Consider the following 24,334-nt stretch of genomic DNA (forward strand, 5'->3'; position numbering starts at 1 on the left):
TAATTCTTACCCTTCAATGTTCTCAAAACATTTTTCATCAACTTCTCCTGACACCTAATCAGGGAAATTGGAAGTTTTGTTTTAATGCAAGGCAGCCTTTTCAGATGGCTAATAGCGTGTTGTGCAACAGAAGGTGTTTCTCTTTTATGATACAACATTCCTCTATCTTCAAAGATCCAAATTTAGCAGATTAATCCTGGCCCCCACATATCATATTATTGTGGTCATTATTTCTACAGAAATTATCTATTCATAAAATAGCCTATTCAACACTTATTCCATGGGATGGATCCCAGCTTGAACCCTAAACTGATGTCTGCCTGAAATGGTTCTTAAAGAAAAATTCCTAAGTGGTCTGCAACTAAATTTCATAAAGCTTGTTTCCAGCTATAGGATTGCATTGTCACAATCTTTCTAACAGAAGCACACAGAATATTCAGATGAGAAGAGATTTTGAATTTACTGTTTTGCGTTACTTATTTGGATGCTATTCCTGTGTAAACATTCAACTGCCATCACCACCATCATGATACTGAAAGATGTACCTCAATGCAAATTCTGTAAGAGTGAAGAACTAATTCTGTTACCATAAAAGCCTATTAAAAAATCAGCTAACTGAACTGTGTTGCTCCTAATAGCTATTTAAATGGGAAATCTAATTTTGGTTTAGATTAAACACTATAATTCAAAAGGAAAACTTCATCTAAATATAATTGAATGAAATTACTTTGAACTAGTCCCAAAGTCTACTAGTTGAATGCAGCTCATCATGGCTTTGTCCTTCAGTTAGAATAACAATTAAAACTCAAATCTCATGTTTTGTGGATTCTAAAGGGCATTTTAGTCACTTGCCATACAATCCTAATCCATACACAGAGACTACCTATAGCTATGTTGGTTATTCTGTCATGAGAGGACACCATAGAGTCACAGAAACATGGAATCATAGAATGGCCAAGGTTGGCTGATCTGAAAGAACAGGGAACATGGGAGGGCCAATCTGAGGACAAAAGGTTTGCTACATGACACAGAGTAAAAGGTGTTGTCTAGACACAGTTCTGACCAAAACCTACCAAAACCTATCAAATTTCTGAATTACATCTACTAAAGCCAAGAGCAAAATATCTCAGAAGTGACAAGTCTGTTGAATTACACTTCATTCAGTGTTTTTGTGAAGTGTAACAGTGTTCCAAAGCTTTGAAAACAAGCTGCAGTACTCCTTCATACTTCAGGTTTCATTATATCCCTTTGTACTTACAGACTCATCCCAGACAGAAAGAAAAGGGATTGCTGCCAACTGGCAGATCCCAGACCACCACCTCAAATCAGACAGGACATTTATAAAATCACAGAAGGGTTTGGGTTCAAAAGCATTTTCAAAGCTCACCTGGTCCAAAATCCTTGCAACAAGCAGGGCCGTCTTCCACCAGACCAGATTGCTCAGGGCCCTGTCCAACACCAAAAGTTTTCAGGCTTGGGCATCTACCAGCGTTTTGGGCAACCTGTGCCAGAGTTCCACCACTCTCCTCATAAACAATTTCTTCCTTCTATCTAGTCTGAATCTACCTTTCTTTAATGTAAAACCATATACTCCCTACATGCCCTATTAAAAAGGCTGTCCACATTACTCTACATGCCCTCTTTAGGTCTTGAAACAAGGGAATAATGCCTCCTTGGAGCCTTGTCTTGTCCAGGCTGAACAATGCCAGATGACTCAACCATTCCTTGTAGAAAAGATTTCCCATCACTCTCATCCCTTTTGCGGCACTCCTTTGTCTGCTCAGACAGATCCATGTCCTCCCATGCTGGGGAAACTCAGAGGTGGATGTTGATATTGGAAGTAACACACAGAGGGTTAGAGATCTTGTGTTTTGTTAGCAGGCATAAAATATAATCAGTTATCTTGCAGGACTAATCCAGAAGGAGGGTACTCAGCATACATCACTCTCCAAACTAATTAGTCCTCTCAATAGTTTTGATATTGGGCCTTTTTGCCACACAAAACACATACTTTTATACTTAAAATCATACCAGAGTATTAACAAGACTCTCAGTAGTAAATTGTCTTGTTTTCCTTATCCTGCTTCCTGGGAGAGAAGACAGAACATAACTAGAATAACAACAAAACCAAATTATTTTATGTCTGGACCTTCCCTTGTTTCAGTGTTGACTGTAGCTCTAACTGGATGTTAGATACAGGCTGTTTTCTTCAAGATTAGCTTGAAAATCTGCCTGGCAGAATTCAACTGAGAATTCTACTCCAAATCTAAAGACTTGGAATGTGTCTATCTCCACTTTAATGTGTTTCTTTCTATATGATATTACTTTTTTCTTTCAGGTAAAGAAAATCTAAGAAAAATAAATTTTTATGGTCAAAGAAGACACATTCTTAAAACTGAACTTGGCTCTGAATTATTTCAAATAGCTATTTGCTTAAAAACTGTTCTATTTTTATTAGAAAGATATGCTGCAGGTGCACATCCCAAGGGCCACTGAACTACTACCACATATTTATGGAGAAAGAAATGATTCATCTTTTTCTGCTGTGATGCGCCATGGCACTGTGACATTATAGGGCCTTCCAGAAGCGGCATATAAAGAAATTTTAAAAAGAGTTTTGCTCCAAAACCGAAGTGATGGTACTCATCTTTGAAGAGAGTGAAATATCAGTGAGAGAAACATCAGAGTGTAATTTAAGTTGTATTTAGTTATCTACCTGCAAATAATTATCTTAGCCCAGCTTCTTTGACTCCCTGTATAGTCAGTGAATACTCCTCCTCAGTGGACAATCCCAAGCAGTGAGGGCAATGAGGATCCTGCTTAGAGTCACATTCTGGGAAAAAAACTCCTTTTTTCAGTCCAGAGATACCACCTTCATTTTGGCTGCTGCTCTTCAGGCAGGTTACAGCACCCCTTCCTTCTGATGGAGACTGAGGGTGGGAGTCATTCAGTCCATACCAAAGTTAGTCAGACTCAGCACAAATCTGGACAACAAACTCTGGAAGGGATTTTTCTGATCATATGCAGACTTCAGGATGAAGTTGCACCCAGTCCTCAGCTGATACCCTCCAGTGCTTGAAAAGAAATTGTATGCACCAGATTAATCTGCCCTTTCCTTAGGCAATGAAACTGGGGATATGAATCCTTTCTGTGTCTTTTATTAGACACTGTGATATGACTAATACCTGCCAGTCAAAATTCATGTTCTACTTTCATCCTGTCTGGTGAGGAACACAGGAAAGGAGGAGAGAAAGGAAGAGAAATTCTGACATTATTCAAACCCATGCCAGGCCATGCTCTTTTTACCAGATTCATCACATAGTAAAGATGACAGCAGTGAAAGAGTAAAAGGAGCAGCTGAGGCATTTGGAAAACCTGGTTTGGTGCTTCCTGAGTCTTTTCAACTACAAGGGCACTTTCCCTGGGTTTATGTTGCTTCATCAGTAGAGTTTAGCTCAATGCTTCACCCAGCAGGCTACAAAAGAAGGATCAGAACCTTCTGATCAGGATTTGTAGAACCTAAGGGGTTAAAATGCTATTTTCCAGGTAAGTAAATAACAAAGACAATAATCTTAGAAAGAAAAGAAGTAGGTAGAACAGCATTGCATGAAACCCAGTGAGCTAGAGGACATGATTACAATGTGTTTAAGACTGGAGAAAATGGTCATTTTCATAGTGCCATTTATACCTTGTGTTAAATGTATTTAGCTAGAGTTTCTGGTTTCATCCTTCCCCCAAGAATATAGATCAGTGCCCCCATGAAACCAAAGTTATAATGCTATAATGTTGCTACAAGATACAGACTGAGAGCACAGCTAGAGAGGCTTTTCTGGGGAAGTACAATTTTATACCACCTTCTATTTCTTTTCCACATCTGGTCCTTTATGCTGAGAGCAGATTTCTGACCTGTTAGTGGAAGCACAGCTTCTGTCCTGAACCGCTTCCAGTCAAGTTCTGTCAATGACAGACTCCTGGGTTGATTGTTTAAAATAATTTTTTTCTTTAACTCCTGAAATGTACTCTGGAGCAGCGTCTAATCCACTGAGTGACCTGATCTTTCATTCTAGCAGAATGCAGAAAAACTCATTTTATCATGAAAAATAAGTCTAGCAAACTCTAAATGAAAAGAAAGGATGAGCTTGTTATTTAACTCTCACTTTTCATGTATGTCAGATAAATGCAATTTCAAGACACTTTAATCAAAACTAAATTGTTTTATATACGTGAATATTTGTCCATTTGAGACTCAGTTTTTACACGTGTTGAAAAATGTCAGGATTCAGACAGGTGTAATAGCAAGGGACACAAAAAGTATCAGAGAAGAATTGATAATAGGAGAACAAAGGGACCATCTCCCGTCTGCTGCTCATCAGCATGGCTCTGCTTGTGCCAACAGAACTGAGAAAATTCCTGGAATCTGTGTGTGAGGAATGCAAAACAGTGATGAGCTACCTATACAGTGATGAAATACATCCTTTTGTTTTGGACCTGCTGTGTGTTCATTTTTCCTGGCATCTCCTGGATTTTATATCATAGTGGACAATCATTTCCATTTACTGCCTCTAACATCCCATCTCAGATGATCATGCTCCAGCCTGAATGGATTAAATCTACTGTTTCCTTAAACAGAAATCAATACCTGACACCCTTGACCACTTCTTTCATAATTTTTCTAGTTTTCCTTTTCTGAGAGGGAAGATTAGAATTGGACACAGTATTCAATATTTGAATATACAATCCAACCACATTTTCTCATTATATTCTTATTTCCCCACACCCAGCAATTCAATCAGGTCTTTCTTGTCACAGGCCTTTCCATTTTACCACTCCATTTGAATTCATCTTAGTTTTAGCTAGTCTTGCACATTTTGCCAGCCTGGGTCACCAAATGCAAAAAGTTTGTCTGAGATTCTGCCTGTGAGGCTCTAGCCCCGAAGGACAGGGAATAAATTCCCGATTCTGACTTGTCCACTCAGAAGTGAACAAACTCCAATCCAGAAACAAAATAAAACAAAACAAAACAAAACAAAACACACACCCAAAAAATCAGCTGTGGCCACTGTCCAGGCTGGTACAGCCAATTACAATGAATTTCCAAAAATATTATATCCCAGCAACTTCTGAGATGTCTTCACATAAAGGCATGTTCCAGTTGCCACTGAGAACACTGAGGTTTGGGATTGACCATCAATTCCTTCTCCTAACAGAGCGAATGATGGTGTTGTTTAGAAAAACAGAATTTTACAGCAGCCAGAAAATTCAGCATTTGGTTACAAACGGTGGGACACTCCAGGAGCAATGATTAGTTCACCTCTGCCTGTTGGAAAACAGTCAGGGAGTTGAGCAAGGAGCCTCAGGCTAGACCATCTGCCTACTTAAACTGGTGTAGATTGCTGGAAGTCCACATTTGTGCTCAGGAGGCTTTGATGCTTCATAGTGACTCCCAGATCCAGAAAAGAGAAAATATGCTGGTGTGGAATTAACCTTTCCCCATTAAAAATATTTGCATGAAGTACTTTTCTACCTGCAGGCCATCAATCCCAAGGATTTAAGCAGCTTAATTGTTTAGCTCTTACATTTCAGCATTTGTCCATTTCACCTCCAAAGGGAGAGCTTGTACTCTTGGTCCTTTATCTCCAACCCTATACTACTTCTCTCCCTCTCAGCAGAGATCTTCACTGAGGGACAAGAAAGGTCTAAAGAAGCTACAAGGAGAGGGAGTTCACAGTGAACGGACACCAGATCAACACATATTCTCCAGTGCCTTTTGGGAAACTTTTATCAGTGCTACATTCCCAGGGACTGTAGCAGTAAACCAGAACTTGGTCCCAGTGAAGCTGATGTTTTTCTGAGGCTGTCACTCTAACAGGCTTGTTCAGGGTATCACGTGGGGTGGACTTGCAGGAAATGCACAGGGGTCCTTATTTGCACTAACAGCATTTCACAACTAAATCTGTTGTTTCAAGTGTGTCCTCCTCCCTTCAGCTCCTCGTTTGTCTCTCCTCACAACTCACTGCTTATCTTTGGAGTGTAGTTCTGGCCCAAATCAAATCAAATCAAATCAACTCAACTCACAGCTGTTTCAGGGAAGGGAAGACATTGAATTGTACAGTTCAGTTGGCATCAAGTCTGATTTGCAAGCCAAACCACAAACCAGCCCTCCAAAACCCTCTCCTGTGGAAAGCTGCACTTCAGCCACAGAAAGAGGACAGCAGTTTCCCCCAAAAAAGAGAGAACTGGAAGCAAGCATAACCGGGATGCTATTGTTTGTTTTAAATAGAGGAAGTGAACCAAATACAGAAAACAGAACATAAGTGAGTCCAGATATAACTTTCCTCTCAGCATTGTGTTTTCACAGCTCAGTTCCCTCCCATGGCTAGGAAACTCTGTGATTTTGATTCTCAAATGCTGAGGAACTGCCTCCTCCTTTCCTTTTTTTTTTTTTTTTTTTTTCCTTTAATTTTGAAATTTTCCTCTAGAGAATAGCTGGATCCACTGTATGCTACACAAATGTTTGTGTTGGCAGAGCTGCTGGGATGACGTGGGGAAAAGAATGATGGGGAGATAAGGACAAAAGAAAGCTAAAAACTTTCAGCTTTTAGAGGAAAAAAATTAAAACAAACCCAACACACTCTAAGGGCCTTGTAAAAATACAAATCACATTTCCAAAATCCTCTTATGTGGAACCTACTTGCTCTAAGATTGCTAAACCATGGAAATAAAGTGGTTTTACTGGTTTTACTTTCTCAGACAACTTTTTGATTCATACCATGCATTCCTGAGCAAAACTAAGCTCAGCATCCAATTGCTCACAGCTTGACATACGCAAATGCGAGGTGAACTTTGGATTAAAAAAAAAAAAAAAGAGATAACAAATTAGTTTCTACATTAATATCGCCTTTCTACTAGCACTATAATAATTTCTGCAGCTCTGCATAGAAGGAACTGAAAGACCAGGAACATCTTTCTGCTCTGAAATATTTGTCCTTCCTGTCCGCAATCTGTAAAGAAGACGTGCTGCTGGTATCAAATCTTCTACCATTATAACAAGAAAGTACTCGGCTAAGAAATGTAATCCTAGAAAAGATGATTTATTAGGCATAACTCTTCTTTATGGTGGCAACAAAGTAAAAGCAGTATGGATTGAAGCAGCAGTTAGACTAAGAAAAAATTCCATAATCTAGTGTTAGAAAAAAAAACCTTCAAACTTTTATTTCTGCTGAAACAAGAGGGCCTCCTACACTGTCTGCTAGGAACAAAGGAACATTGACTCTGCCCTCAGAGAACAGAAATTGACAAAAAGACTTGCACACCTTTCTTCAAGAGAGGTTACCCTTCTACTGCAGTCTGAAGACCACCAGTGAATGAAAATGATGAGACAGATAAAGTTTTATCACTTTCTAATCTTAAGAGTGAAGTACTAATGAAGGATTAATAGATATTTTAAATCTGGTTAGGATACAAATAATTATTAGGGTCGTTTTCCATATCATCTTAAAAAGGAGTTCAAAGAAGTGATAACAACAGACTTACAAACTATCTAGAAGTCTATTGAACTGTCTGAAAATATATTATTACTGAAATCTCAAATTAGTTTCTTATTAAAGTACTTTATGCAGGTTGGCTTAAATTTGAGGTTTTGATGTAAAGATATTCAATTGGTGGTATTTTAAATAACAAATCAAATTTATTTGGTTGGGAATTGGCTCTACGTATCTTTTGGGCAGCTTTGAAAGTCTCAGCCTATTTACTTGGGAACTCTAGGAGACAAGCAAATTTCAACTACCATGTGGGAAAAAAAAGTCCGTTAAAATCAGCTATTTAAAAAAAAAAGATTTAAAAAAATCATTTTACTTTGCTAGACTGCACATAGTTTCACATTAAGAGACATCTGCTTGTGAATGAGAAAGTGTAGTGAGTGCATTACTAAAGCCCCATTTCAGATGGTTAAACTATGTCTTTGGAGATACACTAATAAAACAAGAATAATATTACATAAGATGTGAATTTCTGAAACAAACCTAATTTAAATTATTTTATAAATTCATTTTAAGTAAATTGAAGACCTTATGTGGCTGGAATAGTAGTATTTTTTATCACTCCTTTCATCAAAGTTGAGATATTTTGTATGCATTTATCAAATTATTTCTTTGCATTTTTATCCACAGCTGAATGTGGCAGTTTTCCTCTCTGCTTTACCATTATTGTATTGAAAAACTCCTACATTCCCCCCCCACCCCCAAAGAAATTGCATTATACTCATTCTTTTTTCATCTTTTTCTTGAATTGAAACACATATCTTTTAAAATACTATTTCAAAGAAAAAACAAGTGTAATTTTTGTAAGGGGTTCAAAGTAGTGAAGGAACTATTTTTGAGTTTTATTTAGCTGAGAATCAAAGATATAGCTAATTTGCCAAAAACAGTGTAATGTTGATATGTTTTAATGAGTCTGGATCCTGCACTTGGATCATAAATTCAAGTACTGGGAGCCCAACTCACATATTCAAAAGAAAAAAACAAGTCTTCCTACTCTTACAGAAATGGATTTATTGCAATTTTGCTGCCAAAGTCCTTAATTGCTCACTCTGAAAAATGTACTTTCCCCTATTCCTCTTTACCATAGTGGAATCTATGTGTTTCCCATTTTCAGATTTCCTTGTGGAAATACTTTCTTCTATGGTATGCTCTGGCCAAGATAATTAAATAAAAACATCTTTGAACCATTCCAAGCTACAGTTTGGAAACTGGGTGTAAAATATAAATAAGGGCTTTCTTCTAAGATTTTGCTATCTTCTGATCAGCTCTGTTTGAAGTGAAACTCAGAAATTGAGCTGCTTTTTTGTAATAGGCCATTGAAAAGCTCATTGTAGAGGATGCACAAAACCCCTCTAATAACTCGGTGTATTTGACAGTTTTTGGATACAATATGTGATAACAGTGGGATAATTGCAACACAAAACTCTGTAATCCTTTTACCCCAAAATATTCTGGTTGCCTTTTCTTGAAAAGATGATATAGAGTCAGTTCCTTTGATTTCAGAACAGATGGAGCTAATTACTGGCAGATCAGGGCATGGAAAGTGCTATTTTTTCAACCCAGGGGACTGAAATAGGATTGGCTTGAGACCAGAGGTAAATGGCCCAGCTGAGTGGATATGGTGCGGGGATGGATACATAAATACATACCTTTAGATTGAAGCCTTTTCTCTCAGGACTGTCAGGGAATTAAGAACAGTTTTATGTTGAAAAGGGTTAGGCTTGACAGAAATGGCAAAGAATACCATGCTCCCATCTACTGGAGATCCATATTAGGTAATTTTCTAGGCACTGTTGCCGAGACCATTGTGTAACATCTGTCACAAGAGAGCTCCCAAACCTTACTGGGCAGCTTGATCTAACACTGAGATTAAGGCAGCTCTGAGAAAGAGGTAGGATGAGTAGGATGACATAATTTTCAGAGGTCTCTTAATTTTTTTTATTTTTTCCCTGTCATTCTTCCCTGTGATTTTTTTCCTCGTTTTACCAGAGAGAGATTTCTCTAGTCTGAGCAGCTACATATTTACTCTAGGAGTCTATGGGTAGGGAAAAAGAGCAGGAGAGGAGAATGGTTATTGGAATGTATTTTCCTTTTTTCATGACTCAAACTAAAATCCTTTCAGTCTGCCTTTGCTGTTACCATAGACCTGAATTCAAAACAACAAAGGAATAACGAATAAAATTATGCAGGCCACCTCAATACTTCATAACAAGACACTAAAAGTAATGCAATCAGTCTAACCCTAATCTACACTGGGAAAGAGCTACCTATTACCTAATCCTGAGTAAAATACTCAGAGACCTAAAAGGGTCAGTGACTTCCATGCTACAGCTGCATGGGTATAAAAAGAGTTAAATTTCACGTTTTTCCCTCTGATGTTGAACTTCCCCAAGGCAGATCTGAGATGATTGACTATAAATTACTGTAAAAGGATGATTTCTTGTGCATGTGATACCCATGCAGCATTTTGCCTGTAAGATAAACTAACCAGGAAGAGAAAATTTCTGGGGACAAGGGAGGTGAATGTTAGGGAAACATTGGAGTCCAGACTTTTACCTCTGTTATGCTAACAGATAATCTGTTTATTTGAATTAGTGAAGCAGACTAAGAGGGATCTGAGGGATTTGTATAAATGAGGAGCCTGACTCAAGACAGTGCTTGGCAAATTCCATATGAAATCTTCCGTCTTCAAAATAAAGATACTGGGATTTCCACAAGCAAACTTACTTATTCCAGCCAAGAATATATCTTCCTGCTGTTTGGGGAAATTTCAGATATTTGTCCCCCCCGCGTATAAAATTGTCTGGATTTTGGAGACTGATAGTTCTTCCAAATAGTATGACATGAAATATTTTGTCTTCAAGTCTTTGGCAGGCTGAAAAGCCCTTTATCCTGAAAGTGTTTTGTAATGTTTTTGTAATGGGTGGAGAACTGGGATGATGTGCTACTCTCAGTGTTAACTGAATGGCTGTATTATAAAAACCTGTCTTACTCTTTGTTCAATTCAGGTGAGATTCTCTGGAGAAAATAAAGAGTGCTATGGTACTGTCTTTTAATGTTTCTATTTCAGGCTCTCAAAAATATATATTGCTTAGCACTTCACTGTTAGGTGACGTCTGCCCTCAACCTGGTCTGTATTCTGCCTGCAGTTTTCCTCAGGGAGTACATAACTTTTTTCTGCACATGTACAACCCTTAGATTTTTGTTAAATTATTAAATCTTTTTTAAAAAGGGAGAAAAAACTCTCAGTAACATTTTTTTTCTACTGATGTGCAAAATATATCATTATATAAACAAACTCATAAAAATAGATAAACTATATAAATAATATATAAATTTATATAAATAAATAAAGGTTTGGGTCTACTTTTAAATAGTGGTCAGCACCTGTTAGACAAAGACTACTTCCCAACAAGAAGGAAATGTTCATAGGCAGCAGGATGTAAAAAATCCAGCATCCTGCTTCAACTCGTCTGCTATTTTCAGTCTGCCAGCATTATTTCTGCATCTGATTTTATGTCTTCAGTATTAATTGCATTTATAGCAATAGCTTGCAGTGTTGCAAACATCTCCCAAAACCCTTCAGAGGGAAGCAGCCAGAATAGACTGCTGGCATCAGTGGCACAACTCTATAACCCCAAATGTGCAAGAAACTCTGACCCTAATTGAATGGGAATGTAAGTCCAAGGAGATCAGAAAGCTTGGGAGGGAACAGCAAAGAGCAGTAGGCCTTTGGTAAAACAGCAGGAGCAATCTGACAGCTGAATTTCCTTCTCAGAGAGCCTGAGGTGCAGCCATGGTGAGGCAGGAGTATTGATTGCAGAAGAGAAAAACAGTACGTAGAGCCTCTCTCCAGAGGTCTGTTACAAACTTGATCTGATAGAAAACGCAGCTTTTATTTTTTTTTCTTTGTCAGTGCAGCACTTTCACCACTTTAGACATCATCATGATGGGATGGACTTATAAACAAACAGAAAGAATGAAATCCTGCACTGCCTTGCTGCAGCTCAGGCATTCAGGTCATATTTCTGGGGCTACAGTTGTGTGAATGGAGGCATAACAGTGGTACAAAGTCTTGTGCAAGCCACAGCCTTCCTTTGGACGACAGCAGTGTGGATGGGCAATTTTGTTCACAGCTCTTTTTTTTTCGCTTCCATGGTTTCCCCCATTTTCCCATGACTTCTTAGACTGGTATGACCCAGAAGTGTTACTCTGATTTAGCCGGGCTTGCAATGGGAGGAGAATTCTGAAGACAGCCCTGCCACTCTTGTTTTGTAGACCCAGGCTCTTTCTGGGTGTTACAGAGGACAAAGTTTTTATTTGCTCTCTTTATATTTTACCATACTCTGCATTACTAGTTTGTCTGAATGAGAAAATCTGTCACTGCATCTCTGAAGGAAGGCTAACCTTGCAGTCCAACTTGATATCCAAGGAACTTTCAAAATACTTTCAAGGGATGAAGAAAGAGTGGGGGAAAAAAAGAAAAAAAGAAAAAAAGATAACAAACAAACAAACAAACAAAAAACCCCACCAAACAAACAAACAAAAAAAAACACCAAAAAAAGCTTTCGTTCTTTATTTGGCTTTCTTTCATATTCTGAGACTTAAAGTCATAGTATAATTGACCACAGTCAGCAATACTGCTCTCTCAGGAAAACTTGCCTTGAAAATAAAATTCACCAACTTTCATTCTTCCACAGTATAAAAGTCAAATATAGGTATGATGCAGGGAGGCACTGGATCGGAACACATGCTCATCCATGCTCATTACTGGCCAGCCATGGGATGGCCCTCAGGAAGAGAACTGAAACAAAAGATCAAACATGGAATGATCTTTCCTTCAGAAACCTTCACCTGGTTTTGGCATGTAAGGGTTTTCTGAACAGAGTGTTGCATCTGAACTGTTGCATTCAACCATCCACGATACAAATGCCCTCTGTGAACTTGTCTAAACCTTTTCTGAATTAACCAAGCCTTTTTCAATCCCCAGTATCCTGTAGCAATGAATTCTACTCTAAAGTTGAAGTGTGTGGAAAGATACTCCACACATCCTTTTAGTACCACACTATATTGATGGCTCAGGAAAACTGCAGCCTGTGCTGATCTTATTAGAAACAGGGTGAACACTAAAAGGACTTCACATGTAGTTACTGGTAAAATACCCAGGTTCTCACTTCTTTTCAATTAACTTTTCAGTAAATCGTCAATAGTAAAGGTAATGCTCAGTTTTGGGGTAAATAATCTTTTGAATAAAAACTATACACTAATTTCACATATAAGTTTCCTTTTTCTGTGTTTCTTTTTGACTTTGATCATGAGTTATTGTGCCATGAATTTACTCTTAGACATATTTTCACTCATATGGCTTCTACCATATGAATGATAATCATATATCCTATTCAAACCAGAAAGATTATATTTTTACAAAGACCAAAAAAAAATCATCTTCTATATCTCACAGACTTTGTATTTTAGCTTTATATTTTCATCTGGAATGAATTTCATCAAGGATAAAAACTTCTAAAAAGTTATGCAAGAAATCAAAAGTAAAAAGAAAATGTATGGTTTTATTATGGACACTTTATAAGGGGCTTATTTCTGTTGATGAATTTTTTTGTGCATACTGTAGTAAACATTTGCAAAACTTTTCATCTATCTTGTAGTAAATATCACTCACACTGATAAATGCAAGCATATTAACTTCAACCCAAATGTCTTTAGACATCGACTTTAGAAATGTTCTGCATCTACTTCCAACTCCAGAGTTTGTACTCATGAAACTTGCCTATTTTTCCCAGTGCATGAAGGGAAAAACAAAAACAAACAAACAAAAAGCATCTCATCTGCCTCTTTATCTTCCTATTAAATTTTGCAGGTACTCATTTTAAAAAGTGAAAGCAAAGACTCTTTGGGTTTACAGCCATTAAGAATCAACAGTGTTTTTATTCTTGCTGAGCAGGGATTGAACAGAGCCAAGAGCTTTGCTGCTCCTTGTGCTGCAGAGACCCATCCAGGACAGGTGATCCCAACTGAGCCAAGGGATGTTCCAGACCATGTGACATCATATTCAGTGTATTAGGTGTGGCGGGGGGGGGGGGGTGGGGGGAGAAAGGAAGGGGGGACATTTGGAGTGATGGCATTTGTCACTGTAATGTGTGAAATGGCTGAACACCTGCCCGACCATGGGAAGCAGGGAATTCATTCCTTCTTCTGCTTTGCTATGTGAGCAGCTTTTGCGTCCTCTATTAAATTGACTTCATCCCAGCCTACAAGTTTTCCAGCTCTCCCCAATCCCAATGGCGAGGGAGTAAATGAGCAGCTGTGAGGGGCCAGGCTGCTGGCTGGGGTTAAAGCACAAGAGTGAAAAAGAACCGGAAGGCACTTTGAAAACATCAAGTTTTTGTGTTCGGACCTTACCACTGGGGACGCTGCAGAATGGTATTACATATGGATTACTAGTCACTGTTGTTTTCAGGTCTTAGCCTGAGCAAAGAAAGAGTTGGAAATACTTAGTCTAAGTCTGATTTCAGGTTGACTCTTGGTATCAGATACCACATAAAACCCTGTCCCAAGTGCCCCAGTTGCTCTCTCTGCCCTGCCTTGGGCTAGGAAATCTAACTGGGAACTTTTCATAAATGTAGGAACATTGGGTTGTTATTATTACCTAAACAAGGTGCCATATCACTTGTCTTTACTTGTGTCCTCACTAGTCTAAACCTGTCTAAGAACCATTCATGAGGATTCAATGAAGTAGCATCACTTAGCCACCTACTTAAAAAGTGTTGCAGTTAAATTTGGGTTGATGGGAATGGTTACTGTTATAGCCTATGATAGTAGGCCATTCAGATCCCTTTCTTTAAAACTGGTGATGAGGTTACCAATAGCATATTTGGCTTCTTGTCTAAACTCCCCAGGTGTTGAAGGGGCTAACAGTGGGCCTGTCAGTAAAAGGAGTGAGAAGTTGAGAAGCAAGAAGAAGCTGATAAGGAGCCTTCTTCAAGGCTTTTACCAAGGAGACCAAGAAAAGAAAAGAACAGAAGAAAGATAAGGAGAGAAGTTTGCAGCTGGACAAAGTATTTTTAGAAGCCACAGTTACTTTCCACCTATGCTGTTATGTTGATTTATTGTAACCAATAGCTGGGGTAGAAGAAGTATAAACAATTAGAAAGTGTATAAAAGATCAGCCATTTTCAATAATCAACAGTTGCCGTTTGAGACTGCTTCTGGTCTCTGTGTCGTGACCATCTCAGCTGCAACACCCAGATGTATTCAGTACAGAAATAAATAAGACAGAGTGTGTAAGGCTCAGAAAGAGTATGTCAGCTTTCTTAATTTTTCCTGAACTCATACTGTAAGAATAGGAAACAAAAACATACAGAAATTGTTTATGCGAAATGGGCATTGTTTATAAAATGTGTTGGTCTTGTTAGACAGATCCTCTGAATCAGTCCTTAACTTGACAGTCTAACCCAAAATCATCAGTAGAAGTTCCTGTAGAAGTAGCATTTTAGCCTAGGCATTCAGAAGCTGCTAAACAGAGATATATCACAGACAAAAGAAGCATCTGTATCCTGCAGTGCTGCAGCCCACTTCAACAACCTAGAAACAGAGACCCTCTTTCCTTTATTTCCCTGGTCCTTGCTCAGAAATGTTTGCTCATCTTCAGAGAAGGCTTGTCTGCACTTGGTCCTCCCAGGTTTCTGCTTTCCTAAATAAAAAGCAGCCGTGACCATTCATGCTCAGTTATGCTTGGCTGTAGAGATCATGAAATTTGGTAAGAAAATAGTATTAGAATTTCTAGATCACTGAGTTCTTGTGCTCAAAAAGTCATGGGATTCTGAGTCACGACACTTGCAGTGATTAATCACAAATGCTCTCACCCAGCTGAAGGAAATAAAGAGAGTTGGTGTGTATTAATCAATAGACAAAAGAGTTCAGATTTAAATTTTGATCAGTTTAAGCACTCTAAATCAGCTGCATTAGAGAATAATGCATTGGTTTCACTCCTGTTAATTAAAGTAATCCATCAGACTGTAAAGTCTGGATTCTTCTCAATTAGGCAGCTGGGTTGTCTTTAGCAACAATCTCTTTCCAGCTTTTTGCTTAGATAAAGAACAAGGTCATGACAACAAGGGATCCATACTAATTATGAAAAACCAAACTTGTAAAAATGAACGCAGTACATAATGGGATTGTTCAGGTTATGTGGTGCAATAAAATAAAATGTTGAAAAGATGAAAAGAGAGATTTGACTATAATTGAAAATGTACCCGTACAAACTTGCTGGAATCAAGGATGTTTTCTCTAGATCATTTCATGTGTCAAATAAAAAATGCCTCAAGAATAGATTGATGACTAGTTTTTAGCTACTTACTTTATCCTTGCTTAAAAATTGTATCATGCTGTCCTAGGGTGACTTTATGATGCTTATATCCCCAATTGTTGTACTGTATATTGTGTTCTCTACCTTTGAGACTGGTTTTGAGAGTGAAGCAGGGAAAGAAGAAGCATAGAGTTTGTTTTGAAAAAACAGCCTGACTCCTCCACATTCTTCTTCAGACTGGGTGTTCAGCCAAGGCTCAGAGAGACTGCAGGAGAGAGATCTTTTTGCTTTTAGTTAGTTTCAGATAGCTAGGGCAGAGACATTCCCTGGACTGCTTTTTCCTTTTTCTTGGAACTGTTTAAACCTGCTCTGGACTGAAAACCCAGGGGAGCACTGGGGGCTGCACCTGCGGCCCACCGGGGCTGGACCTCGGCATTCTCCAGCAGCGCCGGAGGGACTGGGACTGAGGAGACGCTGAGAGAGAGCCGAGCTACACCCACGGCAAGGACTTTCTCAATTTGCCATCTCACTCCAGAACAAGAGGTTTTATTGTTTCATATTATTCATTCTTTGTACTTTGTGGGCACTTTGTTTGTTAAGTAAAATAGTTTTTTCCACTTTTCTCTGAGGAAGTGGACTGGTTGGGAGGAGGGGCCATTTGGGTTTTCTCCCCAGAGGGACCCCATTCAGGGGTTTTCTCCCAAATTTTCTCTAAACCAGGACACATGCCTACAAAACAAAAATCAGGTTTCTGGCTGTTTACAGTAAACTGTTTTTTAAACTGGAACTGAGTTGTGCCTAAATTTCTATGAATAAATTTTTCTTGCTATTATATTACCATCAGTGAATTTCTGAGCACCATGGAATGAAAGCCCTTTAAATCTTCATGTAATTTAAGACTTTTTTTTTTCTATCTTCATTATCTGTCCTTTACATTGCACTAGATCTCCTACAGTGATTGATTGACCTCAGCAAATTCTGTAAACACAATTTAATTAGTGCCTAATTAGCAGAACTATTAAAGCTGTTGGATTTGACTTTTTTTTTTTTTTCTTTGTTGATGAATAGCAAAATTTTTGTAAAGCCCTTTTCTTGTAAATCAAGAACTAACAAACAGCTCATTTTAGGAAGTTTAAAGTGAAGTACTCTGGAGGATTTCTTTTAAATTCTTTTTAAAATAAACCAAATGTCAACTTCAGCTTTTCAACTATTCAAATACTTTTCCCTTTAAGTATGTTCCATTGGAAATTTATTTTCATTTATTTAGTGTTTCCATGAGAAATTCCATGAAATTATGATTCATGATTGCCATCAATAAGAAGCTGTACTGAAGGCTCTGACTAACACAGCTAATTTCAGTCATCCAGTGGCTGGCTCCAGTGAAAACAGAAGCATCCACATCAGTCAGGAAGTACCCTCTCCCTCATTCAGAGCATGTTAGAAAATGGGTTTCACTGAAAGACAAATGGCATCAGCCAAAAATTAAAAATATCCCTTGACTTACCTAGCTTTCAAAACTACATTGTTAGGCCACAGAACCTAGGTTGTTATGTTGACAAAGGTTGATTCATTTATATTAAGCATTCTGCAAATTCTGCATTTGTTGCAAGTCTCTGGGAGACCAGAGGAAAAAAAAAAAAAAAAAACTGAAAACATTACTACCTTATGGATAATATCACACATCAGGAGTCCTGATGATATCTAGGCAAAATGAATAATCATGACTTCCTGTAACATAGTCCAGACACAAATTCTGATCAGATGGACTGGAAAATAATTTGAGATTCCACAGATGGATAAACAAATGTATTTCATCTGGTTCAAAGTGAAAAAAAAAAAATAATCCACTCTTAATTTCCTGATAGCTGTCTGAACCTCTCATACATAATTTAGTATTGTCTGCTCTGCTACATTTCCATTCGGATCTGAGGATATGCCATATGTTTCACCCACTGTTCTCATTACACTTACAAAGATTTTTACTGAGAAGTGCAGAGTTTTTTATTGTTGTTTGGATTTTTTTTTTCCTTTATTTCTTTCTTTAGGCAACACAGAGCAGCCACTCTCAGAAAACTCAAAACTTTTGGGAATAGGGTTTACAAGAGCCAGTGGAACACTTGAAAAAAAAGCTGTTGAAGAGAAAAAGAACCTAGATTCAGTAAATATTCAAAAATACTTTGAATATTCTTTCTTTTCTTCTCTGTCTTCTCTCTCTCTCCTCTGGCTTCTTATCTTTCCCTTCATGAGACTTGTGGACTGCAACTATGATTGCTGAGGTGAAGCAAAATATATGAAATTATGGCTCTCCTCCAAAAGAAGGAGACATAAAATATTTTACTGAAACTGAACCCTTTTGCTGGAAAGGCAAGCCTCAGATTTATGTCCCAATGACAGCTCTGCCAGCAGCTCCTAGAACACATCAGCCTCCAGATGCAGGGCCTGGAGGTGCCTTTGTTGCCTGGGCAGCTCCGACTGGGCTGCAGATCCCTTGGCAGCAGTTGTGAGAGGAGAAAGGGTTTCCCTGCTCTAGAGCACTTCTAAGTTTTTCTGAGCACAGACTTGAGGGGTTTGTTCGTTTCATTACTGAAAATGTTGTCTTCATCTGGCCTGTGAGCTGAAATGGAAGATTGAGTATGGTCTATGCAAAATCATTTTTTCCTTATGTGTGTCTCCCTAGCACTAGTGTTTAAAACATTTTCTCCTCTTGGATGTACAGTCTCATTTTCTGTTGTCTCAGAGCTGGTATATACACACACTGACAACAAGATATATATATTTATTACACTTGATTTTGTAATCTTCATTTTTCTTCCATGAGTCTCTTAAATTACATATCCCCTGTCCCTTAAATATATTTTGCTTCACTTTGAAAAGAGTTACTCCTCCCCTTTTGGAATCTTAAACCATAGTCTGCAAATAAGAGAGAGGTTTTCAAAGCCTAAATATTTGAGGTGTTTATAGTTCTGCTAAAGGGCACTTCCGCAGAAATGAGGGGCTGGGACTTACTTCCATTTCTTACATAACACACAAAGCCTGGCTGGCTGCAGTACAGCCTTGGAAGATGTTTCTTATCCTAAATTGTGTCTGTGCACTCTGCCAAGTGCGCTGAGAGATCAGGCACGAGGCAGACAAGCCTCCCACCTTACAATTGTGTAAATATTTTCCATGACCTTCAAAGCCTCCCACACTTGGGTCCATCCTTTGCTACAGGAAAAACTTTTCTGATGCCTTTTCCCACACCTTCCAAGGAGATTTTGAGAAAACATTGTTGTGAGAAAACAGAGTGGTTTTACTTCCCTGAACTCCAAAAAGGAAGTGATCCATTCCCACCGATTTTCCCTAAAGATACACTTAGCTGTGTGGGTGAGGTGTGATCCCAGCTGCGTCCCAAAAGCACACTCAGCCTTTGCATCTTAACTCATGAAAGAAAACCCACAATTAAAGTTCTGTGTGCTTTGGCCTGGATCTTTAACTGAGTGACCAGCATGATGCTTTAATCACTAATTACATCTTACCATGCTTACAATGCTTTATATTATTCTATATTATCTCTATTGCTGACTTTTTAGAAAGCCAACTAAAAGCAAGGAATCATCCCAAGTGGATCTGGTGCTTCAAAAACCTCTTTCAGCAGAGAGGCTCAGACGCTTCTGCTAAGTCCAGATAATTGTGTCTGTTTAGTTCTGTTTCTAGCTTTTATTCTTCTCCTTACAGCAAAACAGCCTCCAAAGTTTCATGTGTACTGTGGTTCCTTGTTGATTTAAATGAATACCTAATTAAAATAAAATTAGTACTTAATTTAAGAGGCATGCTGGCTTTGTTAATGGGATCACTCCAGGTGCATGGGTAATTTAGGAAATGAAAATTACTTGTATGTTGTTGGGTATATAAGTGGTTTTGAATTTTTCTCAGGACTGAAAAAATCACATACCTTATTTTGTTTAGCTCCCCAGACATATTGTTTGTTTATGAACATATGCTATACCATAGGGGCTTCACCCGCTTGGCCTGCTTGATGGCAGCACACGTCTCACAGTCATGGATAACCTGAGAAGTACTGTCCATGGTTAGATCCATCCCTCGGTCTCGTGCCCACTTATAGGTGGCATCTCTGCCCTGATGGCCTGAGGCATCATGGGCCCATTGAGCTAGGAACAACTCTCCCTTGTGTTGCTAATTTAAGTCTATCTTTGACACCTCTATCTTTGCAGCTTGATTTACCTGCTCATTGTTTCGGTGCTCCTCATTAGCCCGACTCTTGGGGACATGGGCATCTACATGGCGGACTTTTACAGGTAGCTTCTCTACCCGAGTGGCAATGTCCTTCCACTCATCTGCAGCCCAGATTGGCTTTCCTCTACACTGCCAATTGGCCTTTTTCCACCTGTCCAGCCAACCCCATAGAGCATTGGCCACCTGGTTAGTGAACACTTGAGGTTCCACCAACCGAGCAGGCCCTGCCCAATCTGAGACCCTGAGAACCAGAGATGGATGTTGCAGGATTTTTGGAGACAGACACAGAGAAGCTGGACAGTGCTGGGAAAGTTCTGTTGTTTTAGCACTGTCAAGGACATTGAGCCTGAGAACCAGGACAAAGAGCCTGGGAACAATCTGTTGGCCCCTCAACAAAGTGTAAACAGGTAACTGCAAAGGAATGCTTATGCAGATAACACTAGCCAATAGCGAATACTAAAATGCCGTGTGAACAGCTTGTGCACAAGAATGATATATGTATAAAAGAACCCTGTGTACCCTCAATAAACGGAGCATTCGCCACTACTTCTGTGAAGAAGTTTTGTTTGGCTGTTCCCCGTGTTTTTGTTTTCGTTTTTGTTTTGTTTTTCTTTCCTTTCAAAAATCACCTTCAGATGGAGATAAGGTTCCAGTGGTACATATGAGAGGTATGCTGGGAAAAACTGGATTAATTCTGCCTCCAGCAAAGACAATCCCGCTTGTAGGGTTGTTTTTGCTCCGGGACTTGGCTGCACATGGTGGGTGATGCAAAAGGATGGAGAGACCCGCTGCATACCTCAAGGGGACCTTGTTTTTCGGTGAACACTGTGACTGTGTCTGTATTCATATTCACATGTATATATTATTTAAAGGTTTAAATTCAATATAATACGTTGGTATGGGAAAAAAATTTGGGGTGGATAATGTTGAAGGTTAAGTTTTCCTGTAGAATTTTTCCCCTCATAAGTTGCTAAGAGACTAAATACTGATAGTTAAAGGGTGCTTAACCCATACAAAAGAGGTGGATCACTTATTTTAGTGGGGAGGGGAAGGCTCCCGGGAGCTGAGGGTGGTGATCTCTCTGCTCTCGGTTTTTCTGGGGAGGATGGTCCGGCGACTGGTAGCTGCATGGATTCTACGGTTAGAGGAGGAGTCCGGTCCTAGGAATTCTATCATCTGCTGGAGCACCCAGGAATTCAGAGTTTTTTTGCCTGCCCTTCTGGATTTTGGGTCAGCCCGGGTCCAGCCGCTGCGGGTCCTCCAGCACTGCTCACTTTGCCTGCCGGGACACCCCCTGCCTGCCGAGGACAATCCACCGTTTCCAGCCATCAGCCCCGGAGTTTCCACCGTTTCAGCTTGGTGCTCTCGGGGTCCCAAGAGATCAGACTGCCCGGGACTTGTGAGACAAAGCCCCTCAGGGTTTTAGTTCTGTTTATTATTATTATTATTATTATTATTATTATTATTATTGCTGTTGTTGTTTGTCTGTCCTGTTATATTTACTAGTAAAGGACTGTTATTCCCTTCCCCATAGCTCTGACTGAAAAGGTTTTTTTTTTTATTCTTCCAAATCATAATAATACAGAGGGAAAGGCTTGGAATTCCCCATTTCTAGAGAGGCCTGCCTCTCCTTAGCAGATACCTGTCTTTTCAAACCAAGACAAATGAATGCCTAATTAAAATAAAATTAGTGCTTAATTTAAGAGGCATGCTGGCTTTGTTAATGGGATCACTCCAGGTGCATGGCTAATTTAGGAAATGAAAATGACTTTTATGTTGTTGGGCATATAAGTGGTTTTGAATTTTCTCAGGACTGAAAAAATCACACCCCTTATTTTGTTTAGCTCCCCAGACATATTATTTGTTTATGAATTTATGCATATTAAATATATTAATGTTTTAGGTATGTGTGTGTCTATCTATCTATCTATCTATAGATATATATATATATACACTCATCCACATTTAGTCCCACAAGAAAGTTTCTGCTGGAAAAAAAAGCATTACAGAATGCTTTCAAGGGGGCGGGGGAAAAGTCTGTGTGTGCACGAGTGCCAGAAATGACTGAATTGATAATTTGGGGTAAAAACTGTCTCTTGGAGACTTAAGAGAATGAAACATTCAGTCTACATGAAATCTTTGGCACAGTTTAGAACTGTACCAAATGTACAACTACAGATAGACATTTTATATGTGGGCAAGAAAAAAAAAAAAAACAAACCAAACAACCTTGAAAAGTATTTTTCCATGTGTATCATGAACAGTAGGAAACTTAGGAAAGCAATTATTGTCTCCAGTTTCCTAATAAAAAAAAAAAAAAGCTGTCTTTTAATAATAATTTTATTTGTTGAAGTGCAATATTGCATTGCATAGTGCTCATTGATTTTATTTTTTCATTGGGAACCTTTTTTTTTTTTCTTTTTCTTTTTTTTTTTTTTTTTTTAAAGGGGACAAGTTATATTTACCCCAGTAATTTATTTCATTTTAGTGGTTTAGCAAGGACACTATCATGATAAGTTCAGTATAAATCTACTGAGCACAAATGCACCTGTGCTTTTAAATTACATTTTCCAGGAGTTCAGATGAAGTTCAGGGCAATCGTAACAATCGTAATGATCTCCTGTGTTAAATAATTTAAGAAATAAATTTTTGTGTTGTATTTTTAAGACCTATTCCCAAAGAACAGTATGACACGGTAATTTCTAAATTAGAGAAATTTAGATCATTACCAACCAACATGTTTATACAGAATTTGTAGCTGCTCAATTTTCAGTTTTCCTCGTGACAACATTTCCTCCAATTTTAACAATGCTTTAAGGCTTTTGAATACTTTATAGTAATCATAATCTAATACTCTCATGAGATTCACCTTTCATTCATCTTTGCAGCAGAGTTGGACAATACCTGTGTCTATTTTTATGTGTTTCATAACACATTAAATTCAGACTGTTTCAAGATAATTTTGACTAAAGCTATTCAAGATCAGAATGGTTCTTGTTTTGCTTCTCATGCTTTGATGCAGAGACAATATTAGACTGTGTTCTTCAATAAAATGTTCTGTAACATGGACAAAATTCTGTTCAATGCAAACATCAACTTATGTTTCCATTTTAATTTATGTTTCTATTTTATTTTATGTTTCCATTTTATTCCCTAAAAATGTATTTCTCAAGCTGTAAATGGCCAAGTTGTAACTTTATTGCTCGTATAACCTGCTGCAAATATCACAGCATTTTGAGTATTGCATGACTTTTAGCAATGCATGACAATTGAGTGCTGTAGCACTTGTTATTTCTATCCATGTGTTTGTGCATTTTGCCTACAAAGAGAGAGGGGAATTTAAATCTTCAACTGATTTTAATTTTCCTCACAGCCTTTTGGTGGGAAGGGGTTTGCAGAGGTGGGAATAAAGATGCAAAAGACCAATTTTCTCTGTGGGTGTTAGCTTTACACAATCTGAAGCCACATTACCTTGTATTGCTGAAGGGCTGTAAAGGAAGAGCAATCAAATTGATTTCATTGACTGAAGAGAAACAAGTTGGCATTTAATCATGTAAAGGGTGGTTCTTCTGCTTGCTTCTTTCTATTGAGAGATTATGTACAGGAATAATTTCTGTTTGTGATCTAGTTTTCGAGTTTCACAGATGCAGCACCTTTGCCAGTATCAGATTGCCTCATTTCTCTCATTTGAAAATTGTTTTACATCAAACACTAGTCATCATGGTGGGCTTTAAGTCCCTCAGTCTTCAGCTTCCCCTGCACTGTCTGATGGCAGAAGTTCTCCAGTATCAGTGCTTTCAAACATTGCACTGACAGTCTGCCAGAACACTGCAAATCTTTCAAGCCAAGGGTGTCAATGTCCTCTCCAACTAAGAACAACAAAATAATTTTGTTAGAAAATCTGATCCAGACAATATTAATCTTTGTATTTCAGCTAAAGGCTTCATTCTTCCTTTTCACTTTTGAGGCCATTGAGCAAAAAGTACAAAAATATGTACATTCAAGAAAGAGATGAGGCCAGTGAGACTATGTAGGTGGAAAAAAAACAAAAACAAAAACAAACCCCAGAGGAAAAGGAGCAGAAACAAATTAAAGTATCTGTTGCAGCCAGTTATATAGGCCACCAAGGAATGTATCAGCTCTGTCACTGGTACAGGGTACAGCACATGTTTATCTATCAGCCTCTGTTTCAGGATGCTCTTCGTTCACTGTAGAACGTGGTTTGGTTTGTTGTTGTTTT

Source organism: Hirundo rustica, chromosome Z, assembly GCF_015227805.2.
Source record: "Hirundo rustica isolate bHirRus1 chromosome Z, bHirRus1.pri.v3, whole genome shotgun sequence".
Taxonomy (NCBI): domain Eukaryota; kingdom Metazoa; phylum Chordata; class Aves; order Passeriformes; family Hirundinidae; genus Hirundo; species Hirundo rustica.